Here is a 10,675-nt window from a genome sequence, read left to right as displayed (position 1 = left end):
ACCAGGCACCACTAGTGGAATGTGAGATTACCAGTGGAGATGTAAGGCAGCTTTTGCTAGAGTTGAACATGACAAAGGCTATAGGCCCGGATGGAATATCACCATGGATACTAAAGGAAGGAGCAGAAGCACTGTGCCTGCCACTCTCCATGGTGCATAACAAATCACTGGTAACAGGTGAACTGCCAGAAATTTGGAAGGCGGCAAACGTGGTCCCGATATACAAGAAGGGGGATAGACAGAAGGGATGAACTATACGCTGCAAGCTAATGGAGAAAATCGTGGGAAAAAAGCGAGTCAAACATCTTGAGCAAAGGAACTATGTTTCACAACATAGTTTCAGGGATGGCAAGTCATGCCTCAAAGGATTAATTGAATTCTACGATCAGGCAACAAGAATCAGGCAAGAAAGAATGGGATGGGCAGACTGCATATTTTTGGATTGCCAGAAAGCCTTTGACACAGTGCCACACCAGAGACTAGTGCGAAAGCTGGAGGTGCAGGCAGGAGTGAAAGGGTTGGTACTTCATTGGATAAGGGAGAACCTAAGTAAAATAAGGCAGCGAGTCACTGTGAAGGGTAAGGTATCAGACTGGCGAGACGTCACCAGTGGGGTACCGCAGGGTTCAGTCCTTGGGCCCATACTGTTTCTTAAATATATAAATGATCTTCCAGATGGTATAGAATCATTCCTATCATTGTTTGCTGATGATGCAAAAAATATGAGGATGATTAAGACGGAGGAAGACAGTACGAGACTACAAGATGACCTAGACAGACTGCATGAATGGTCCAACAAATGGCTACTAAGGTTCAACCCGACAAGCAAGGTAATGAAACTAGGCAGAGGAAACCGTAGGCCAGACACAGGATACAAAATGTGAGATGAACTCCTTCAAGAAACGGACAGAGAGAAGGATCTAGGAGTTGATATAACACCAAACCTGTCCCCTAAAGCCCATATCAAAAGAATAACATCTGCGGCATATGCGAGACTGACTAACATCAAAACTGCCTTCAGGAACCTGGAGTATGGAGTAGGACTAATCCTGGAGTATGCGGCCCCAGCATGGAGCCCTTACCTTGTCAAGTACAAGGCGAAGCTTGAAAAAGTTCAGAGATATGCCACTAGGCTAGTCCTAGACCTAAGAGGCATGAGTTACGAAGAAAGGCTGCGAGAAATGCACCTCACGGTACTAGAAGACAGAAGAGTAAGGGAAGACATGATTACTACCTACAAAATTCTCAGAGGAATTGACAGGGTAGATAAAGATAAACTGTTTAACACAGGTGGTACGCGAACAAGGGGACACAGGAGGAAACTGGGTACCCAAATGAGCCACAGGGACGTTTGAAAGACCTTTTTCAGTGTCAGAGTAGTTAACAGATCTAATGCATTAGGCAGTGATGTGGTGAAGGCTGACTCCATACACAGTTTCAAATGTCGATATGATAGAGCCCAGTAGGCTCAGGAATCTGTACATCAGTTGATTGACAGTTGAGAGGCGGGGACCAAAGAGCCAAAGCTCAACTCCCGCAAGCACAATTAGGTGAGTACACACACACAGGACTACTGTGTTGTGAGGAAAGAGAGAGAAGGAAGAGGAGGAGGTGGTTGAGCTCTGCCGGTAAGAAAAGGCTGAAGAGACGGTTATTCAGAGCTGTGAATATTTATGTGACTACATAACAGGTACCATAGCAACTACAGGACAAAAAATCATAGTCGTAGTCATATATAACCCACCATCAAATGACAGAAGACCCAGACATGAATATGATAGAAACAACATGGCCATCATTAATATAATAGAGAGAGAGCTGCTTCTGTCCCTAGCAGGCATGGATCTGGACTAATAATCATGTGAGACTTCACCACAGGAAGATAGAGTGGGAGAACAGAGACCCACGTGGAGGACCAGATACGTGGAGAGCTAAGCTGCTGGACGTACCACAGGAAACTTTCTAAGCAAACACATCAAGGAATCAACAAGAATGGGACAGGAAGATGAACCAGCCATGCTTGATCTGATATTTTCGCTAAATGAGTGGGATATAAGGGAAGTTAAATTGGAAGCACCCTTGGGAATGAGTGATCACAGTGCATTGATCTTTAAGCACCTGATAGAGCTAGGACTTATCTCCCCCAAAAAAGAACTAGGAAACAAAAGGCTGGCATACCGAAAGGAGAAATTATCAGGAGATGAGAAGTTTCCTAAGGGATCTTCCATTGGTTACAGACCTCAGAGCTAAGTCTCTACAAGACATGATGGACTATGTCACCCAAGAGTGTCAGGAGACAGAAAAACAGGTTTATCCCGGCCCAAAAGGAAAAATCCGAGAAGCAAAAGAAGAATCCATGCTTTAATACGGCATCTATGGAAGCAAAGGAACTGAGCAAAACAGCGTGGAGGAACTTCCGAAATAACAGAACACCAGAAAGCAGAGAGAGATACCAGAGAACCAGGAATGAGTATGTTAGGGTGAGAAGAGATGCAAAGAAAAATTTGGAAAATGATATAGCAAACAAAGCCAAGACCGAACCAAAGCTACTCCACAGTCACATCAGGAGGAAAACAACAGTGAAAGAACAGGTAATAAAACTTAGAACAGGCGAGGACAGGTAAACGGAGAATGACAAAGAGGTGTGTGAAGAACTCAACAAGAGGTTCCAGGAGGGCTTCACAACAGAACTAGGTGATGCCACTGTGCTAGGAGAATGGGAAGTAAACCAGGCGGCCTTGGAAGGGTTCGAAACTACAAGAGAGGAGGTCAAGAGACACCTGCTAGATCTGGATGTTAGAAAGGCTGTTGGTCCACACGGGATCTCACCATGGGTACTGAAAGTGTGTGCTGAGGCACTCTGCTTGCCACTCTCCATAGTGTATAATAGGTCACTGAAGACAGGAGACCTACAAGAAATGTGGAAGACGGCTAATGTGGTCCCAATATACAAAAAGGGCGACAAGTAGGAGGCACTGAACTACAGGCCAGTGTCCTTGACTTGTATACCATGCAAGGTGATGGAGAAGATCGTGAGAAAAAACCTAGTAACACATCTGGAAAGAAGGGACTTCTTGGCAAATCGCCAACACGGGTTCAGGGAGGGTAAATCTTGCCTGACTGGCTTAATAGAATTCTACGACCAGGTGACAAAGATTAAGCAAGAAAGAGAGGGCTGGGCGGACTGCATTTTCTTGGATTGTCGGAAAGCCTTTGACACAGTACCGCGCAAGAGGCTGGTACATAAACTGGAGACAGGCAGGTGTATCTGGTAAGGTACTCCTGTGGATAAGGGAGTACCTAAGCAATAGGAAGCAGAGAGTTACGGTGATGGGGTGAGACCTCAGATTGGCGTGAAGTCACCAGTGGAGTCCCACAGGGCTCTGTACACGGTCCTATCTTGTTTCTGATGTATGTAAATAATCTCCCGGAGGGTGATTCATTTCACTCAATGTCTGCTGACAATGCCAAAATTATGAGAAGGATTAAGATAGAGGAGGACTGCTTGAGGCTTCAAGAAGACCTAGACAAGCTGAAGGAATGGTCGAACAAATGGTTGTTAGAGTTTAACCCAAACAAATGCAATGTAATGAAGATAGATGTAGGGAGCAGGAGGCCAGATAATAGGTATCATCTGGGAGATGAAATTCTTCAAGAGTCAGAAAGAGAAAAAGACTTGGGGGTTGACATCACGCCAGACCTGTCCCGTGCAGCCCATATCAAGAGGATAACATCAGTGGCATATGCCAAGCTGGCCAACATAAGAACGGCATTCAGAAACTTGTGTAAGGAATCATTCAGAACTATGTATACCACATATGTCAGGCCAATCCTGGAGTATGCAGCCCCAGCATGGAGTCCATATTTAGGCAAGGATAAGACTAAACTGGAAAAGGTTCAAAGGTTTGCCACTAGACTAGTAACCGAGCTTCGAGGAGAGACTACGGGAATTAAACCTCACTTCGCTGGAAGACAGAAGAGTTAGGCGGGACATGATCACTAAATTCAAGATTCTCAAGGGAATTGATAGGGTAGATAAAGACAGACTATTTAACACAAGGGGCACATGCACCAGAGGATACAGGTGGAAACTTAGTGCCCAAATGAGCCACAGAGATATTAGAAAGAACTTTTTTAGTGTCAGATTGGTTGACAAATGGAATGCATTAGGCAGTGATGCGGTGGAGGCTGACTCCATACACAGTTTCAAGTGTAGATAAAATAGAGACCAATAGACTCAGGAACCTGTACACCTGTTTATTGACAGTTGAGAGGCGGGACCAAAGAGCCAGAACTCAACCCCCGCAAGCACAATTAGGTGAGTACACACACAGTTGGTCGATGACGGTGAACCATTTCCAGGTCTGCTCTAATGATGAGAAGGTAAGGAAGGAAGGTCCCGGGCGAGACTTTATCTCACCATCCAAGGACCTGTTGCTCCCTGAGCCTCCTGCTGAATGACCCCTCCCTCTAGGTCATGCCTTGGCCTGGCCTTCTAATGCATGATAACTCCAAGATTGCCCCGAGCCATGGTGCCACACCCTCTCTGATGAGGGGCCACGGTCTAAAGCATCGCTCGAGGCATTATCATTTACATTGAATTGGATGACCTCAATCCAAGGTCAACTCTTCATCCTGGCGTGTATGTGTGGACGGCGCTTGTCTCCCTTGTAGTAAATGTCTGCCACCACACTCTCCTTCTAAACATGCTGCAATCAATTCATTGAATCTAACTCTTCTATTTCGGTGACATAACAAATTCTGCTAGCTAAGTATACCATTTAGTTTGCAACATCGACCAAGATAACGAGAGTGAGGGGGTAGGGGATGGAGGGGGTAGGGGAGGGAGGAGGTTGAGAGAACGGTAGGAAGGAGACAACGCTAAGAAGGGAGAGAACAATAGGGAAGAGAGAACGTCGTAAAAGGGTTGAACAATAGGGTAGAGAACCTTATAACGGAAGAAAGCACTAGAGAAGAGAGAACGCCAAGAAGGGAGATAACAATAGGGAAAAAGAACGCTATAAAGGGGTATAACAGTGGAGAAGAGAACGCAATAAAGGGAGAGAACAATAGGGAAGAAATAACGCTATAAAGAGAGAGAAAAATAGGGAAGAGAGAGCGCTATATAGGGGTAGAACAATAGGGAAAGAGAGAACGCTATAAAAGGAGATAACAATAGGGAAGAGAGAATGCTATAAAGGGAGAGAACAATAGGGAAGAGAGAACGTTGTAAAGGGGTAAACAAACGCGAAGAGAACGCTATAAAGGGAGAGAACAATAGGGAAGAGAACGCTATAAAGGGAGAGAACAATAGGAGTTTAGAACCAAGGTAAAGAGCTCAGACCTCATCCCCATTACCTGTTCTCATTGCTCCTTCTCAGACCTGTACAAATTCCCAACGTTTTCCTTCATTAACTATTCTGGTTGGGATGCCACTCAGGGCTGCTACGTGACTTGCAGCTGGCTTCTGGAGTTATGTTCCGTGTAAACAAATCCACAAGGGTCGTGACGAGGATTCGAACCTGCATCCGGGAGCATCCCAGACACTGCCTTAATCGACTGAGCTACGACAGGGTTAAAAGGGTTGAAACCGAAGTTCTGCTGAACGTACTGCATCCCGTAGCCTCTCCGAGGTACAAAGCAGGATTTTACACAACCCCCCTGCACCCGAGCTATGCCAATAGGCCGTTCTCCCTCTTCGCCCTTACATCATTACACACAGAGATCTGTGTGTGAGATCAGGGTTTTGTTCATTTGATGCATCACGTTAGTGTGATCTCTGTGTGTAATGATGTAAGGGCGAAGAGGGAGAACGGCCTATTGACATAGCTCGGGTGCAGGGGGGTTGTGTAAAATCCTGCTTTGTACCTTGGAGAGGCTACGGGATGCAGTACGTTCAGCAGAACTTCGGTTTCAACCCTTTTAACCCTGTCGTAGCTCAGTCGATTAAGGCAGTGTCTGGGATGCTCCCGGATGCAGGTTCGAATCCTCGTCACGGCCCTTGTGGATTTGTTCATTTGATGCATCACGTTAGCGTGATCTCTGTGTGTTATATTCCGTGTCATGGGTGCTGGAGAAGGCCAAGAATGTCCCAGGTAGCTCCTGGGATCGTGTTCCGTGCTACGAGTACTAACGCGAAGATACTTCCAGTTTCTCCTGGGGTAGTGTTCGGTGCTACGGGGCCTAAGAAACATCAAGAGACTACCAGAGAGCTCCTGGGGTAATGTTCCGTGCTGCGTGTGCCAGAGATTAACTGAATATGACATTCCTCCATGATTTGACACTTTATTGTTTACTAATCATATTGCATTAGCGTAAATATAATTAATATTACGCTTTAATTTGATTTCATTCACGCAACTATGTAATTATTATTTTTTTGTAAATGAAAGTTTGATCAAAATTATAGAATCAACGCATAGCTTCAGATAACTGTACAACAAAAGTACAGTTTAAGTTTGTATAGTTCAGCATTATAACGAAGAGTTCAAATGGTAAATTGATCACACTGGCTCCCAAAAGTACACCAGCAACCATCAGTCCATTTAACTCATACCAGGTCATAGCTGGGAAGGTAAGGATTCCTTCAGTATAAACAAGTACAAGTGTGTTATAGATGAGGCCAAAGTCTCGCGTAGTTTCAAAAGTAGATAAGTCTAACCAAAAGACTTAGATGTCCTCGCCGTAGCTAAACAATAGATAACAATACAGGAGAACCAAGAGCTGAAGTTCGACGTGGCAAACACTAAAAAACTAACACAAAGTCACGTTACATGTAAGACCGTGTGGCCTAATGGATAAGGCGTCGGACTTCGGATCCGAAGATTGCAGGTTCGAGTCCTGTCACGGTCGACATGTAGTTTTTTTCACAAGGAAAGAATTAAAAGAACGGCTCAAATCAATGAAATGTGCTCAAAGGACAGGCAGTATTCACCATACATTATGGTATAAAACCACTAACAAAATGACACTGGAGAATTTCGCTTGTGTATATGGTAAAAAATATTTATATGTAAATTCTTTTGCGATATATTAAATAATAATAATAAGAGTTAAATTTAGCAATTAGCTTTTTCTCTGGTGACACCACTTTTATGACGACCCCAATATGGCAACTCCACTATGACGACTCCTGTATGGCCACTCCATTGTGACGATCCATGTATGGCAACTCCACTGAGATGACTCCTGTATGACAATTCCACTGTGACGACCCCTGTATGGCAATTCCACTGTGACGACCCCAGTATGGCAACTCTACTGTGGCGACCCCTGCATGGCAACTCCACTGTGACGACTCCTGTATGAGAACTCTACTGTGACGACCCCCTGTATGGCAACTGCACTGTGACGACCCTGTATGAGAACTCTACTGTGACGACCCCCCTGTATAACAACTCCACTGTGGCGACCCCTCTATGGCAACTCCACTGTGACGACCCCTGTATGGCAACTACACTGTGACGACCCCAGTATGGCAACTCCACTGTGCTTACCCCTGTATGACAACTCCTCTGTGACGACTCCTGTATGGCAACTCCACTGTGACGACCCCTGTATGACAACTCCACTGTGACGACCCCTGTATGACAACTCCACTGTGACGACTCCTGTATGACAACTCCACTGTGACGACCCCAGTAGAGGATTCTACGCCTAGAACCGGGCACAACACCTGGGCCAGGTGAGCCACCTGTGGCCAGCTGTCCCAGTTGAGCGTGGGGGTCCCGTCGCAAGGAGTGAAAGATGTCCCCGTTCGCTCGGTCCAAGTCTCCCGGGACGTTCTGCATCTCCGTGTGATGAATGAGGGGTGTAAGGTGAGTATGTGCAGCAGGCGTGTAGCATGTGTGCAGGTGTGTATGTTAAAGTGAAAGTAACGGGGAGTGTTGAAAGTGTATGTATTGGGAGTATAGAGTTGTATAGGTTTGTATGCTTAGAGAGAGTGTGAAGTATATACCTCTAGAGTTAAGCATGGAGGGCTCTAGATTTAAGCATAGGAGACCGGGTGCGGTATGGGAAACACCTAGTTGTACTTACTGGGTGCTATCAGCTGTTCACACATTAACCAAAGGATCTCTGTCGAGGTCTTCCTTATGTCAGGCCTCCTACAGATCAAACGCAGTTACCAGCCTTTGCACATGCACAAACACACTTGTCAACCTGAGGGCATTACCCTTGCTTCTACTCTCCATGGCCTCCCTCACCTGACACAGTACTTAAACATTATTTCTCAGAGGATATTGGGTGCATTTTTTGTTAAAATCACCTTTCACATTGGTGAACTAGAAACACACCAGGAGGGAGGATGCATTCTGTTACCCTAATCGTTTAAGTCAAACGCAAATCCAGGTCCTGACATCTACACGAACCAGAGAACTGGAGGGGTAGTGAACTGTTTTAGGGTAATAACCCTCTCTCTCTCTCTCTCTCTCTCTCTTACCCTACCCCCGCCACATCCGGCAACACCCCTCTCTCTCTCTCTTCCTCCCACCTTCAGCTGTTCATCATCAATCACTTGTCAATTCCCTATGCCATCAGATTGGCTGCATTTCTCCACAATCACATCAATAGTTATAGAAAGTAAACACATTTATGTAATTTTATTCTTTTATTAAACACTTAAGGCATTATACAGAGTTAATAATAATAATAATAATAATAATAATAATAATAATAATAATAATAATAATAATAATAATAATAATAATAATAATAATAATAATAATAATAATAATAATAATAATAATAATAATAATAACAACAATAATAATAATAATAATAATAATAATAATAATAATAATAATAATAATAATAATAATAATAATAACAACAACAATAATAATAATAACAATAATAATAATAATATTAATAATAATAATAAGGTTGCTTCTTTGTTTTAGCTTCACGGTTAGTCAGTCATCATGACGGTCACAGGTACATCAGCCTCTCATCATTCCTTCATGATAGCGCAGTAAACCAATCTGTAGAAGGGTAAAATGTTATGAATGTTTTTTTGTTAATGTTGTAAAATGAAATAGGATCATTTATATTATTTTTATCAATCAATCAACTCTTATCATGAAGCATTACTCACCATAATAATATCCTAGCCAACGTCTTCACACAACTTTTCACAGTTTGTAAGATCATTTAAGCCGAAGGTTTACTTACATAAAGGCATTTTTGATCTGGACATCAGTAAATTTCACCACTTTTGCATCATTTCACGAAATTTACCATATTTAAATGCTTCATCAAAGTGAAGCAAGGCTTCCCCCTAGGTTAGTCAGGGAAAGATGATAGGCAAAATAAACAGCATAATTCCTACAGAAGTAACTTTCCAGGGATTGGGTCCTTTTCTTTATAATATATGTAATAATCTTGGAAGTATGTCATAAACTCTTCGAAATGTCTTGTATATATGTTCCTATTGTAGGATTAGCGTAACAGTCTGGTATAATTATCTTTGTTCTATCTTCAGCCTTATTATCAACATAGAATGTTATCCAATGCCACATTTTATTATGGGAAATAGACTCCAGAGTGCTGATTTTGAACATCACAGGCTTTCTATTTACCTTTTCCACTATTTTATTTACGTCATTAGCTAGGAAACATCCTGGATAACTTACCTTCGCACCTAAATTATTCCTTGTTACAGTATCGCCGCCTTCATTGGAGTATGGAGTAGCGAATTCGGCGCCATCTATGGGTCGGCACCTCCGTTCCCCTGATATTGGACGTTACCTGGACAACGCCATCTATAGGTGGTGGCATGACAGCGACAAATGGCTCTGGTTTCCTGCCTAGTTAGCAAGAGAGGTCGACGTGGATGACCTCTGGTGGACGGCATGTCACGATCAGCGCCATCTGTTGTGCTACAGAGCATAATGTCAACTCCCAGGTATATGTGTGTTACCTCATAGTTTCTCCAGTGTACCGTCCATCTAACTGATGTCGTTTTTATGTCCACAGAAGTGAGGTGTGGAGGCAGTTATACTGAGGAAGGCAGTTTTACCTTGGGCAGTCCACGTACTTTCAGCTTGCACCGGGAAGAAAACTAAGTAAGCCGCCGTCGTTCTGAGAAGTGTGCTAGCTGCTAGATTACACAGTGTTGGTAGAGATCGGCGTACCCAGGATTGGCTTAGGAGAGTAACGGAAGACAGTTAGGTGCCTATCGTGAAGTGCTGCTAGCAAGCTGCTAGAGGCTTTTGCTGAGGGATTGGCTATCCCTGTGCGAGTGCGTTTGAGACCCCTGTCAGCATGTCGCTGACGTCCTTTGCCAGTGGTTAGCTGGAGAGCGAATGTGGGGTGTAGGCACCTCGTGAGACTGTGTCGGTGGACTGGCCCACATAAAACGTGAACTCGCCAGTGTTTATCAGTACACGTGCACAAGAAAACACGGTGGAAACACTGGAGTTGGTGTACGCTGCCAACGTCGTAGTGTCCTGCCTGAAAGTGACACTATTGTGCATTAGTGTATTTATAATTTATTTAATCTAACATATTTTAAACGGTTAAAGTGTAAATATATTGGTGACGGGAATAGTGTCTTGTTTATCCCCCCTTATTTATTCATTGCACTATACAGCCAGTTCTTGAAAGCATACTATCCGACATTGGGTCTGATACTAAGAAAGTGGTTATAACATCAAGAATCCGGTTACTGGTCGAT

The 10,675-nt window shown here is 43.8% G+C and overlaps 1 non-coding gene across 1 annotated transcript; it reads left to right on the top strand.

Moving 5' to 3' along the window:
* Window positions 1-6,779: 6,779 nt before the first annotated feature.
* Window positions 6,780-6,852, top strand: TRNAR-UCG (transfer RNA arginine (anticodon UCG)). The gene has a single exon. It is a non-coding gene; the product is annotated as a tRNA-Arg (tRNA).
* The last annotated feature ends 3,823 nt before the right edge of the window (window positions 6,853-10,675 follow it).

The sequence above is a fragment of the Procambarus clarkii genome, chromosome 33 (genome assembly GCF_040958095.1).
Source record: "Procambarus clarkii isolate CNS0578487 chromosome 33, FALCON_Pclarkii_2.0, whole genome shotgun sequence".
Classification (NCBI taxonomy): domain Eukaryota; kingdom Metazoa; phylum Arthropoda; class Malacostraca; order Decapoda; family Cambaridae; genus Procambarus; species Procambarus clarkii.
The sequence above is the reverse complement of the archived record's forward strand: the minus strand, read 5'-3'. Positions and strand labels throughout refer to the sequence as shown.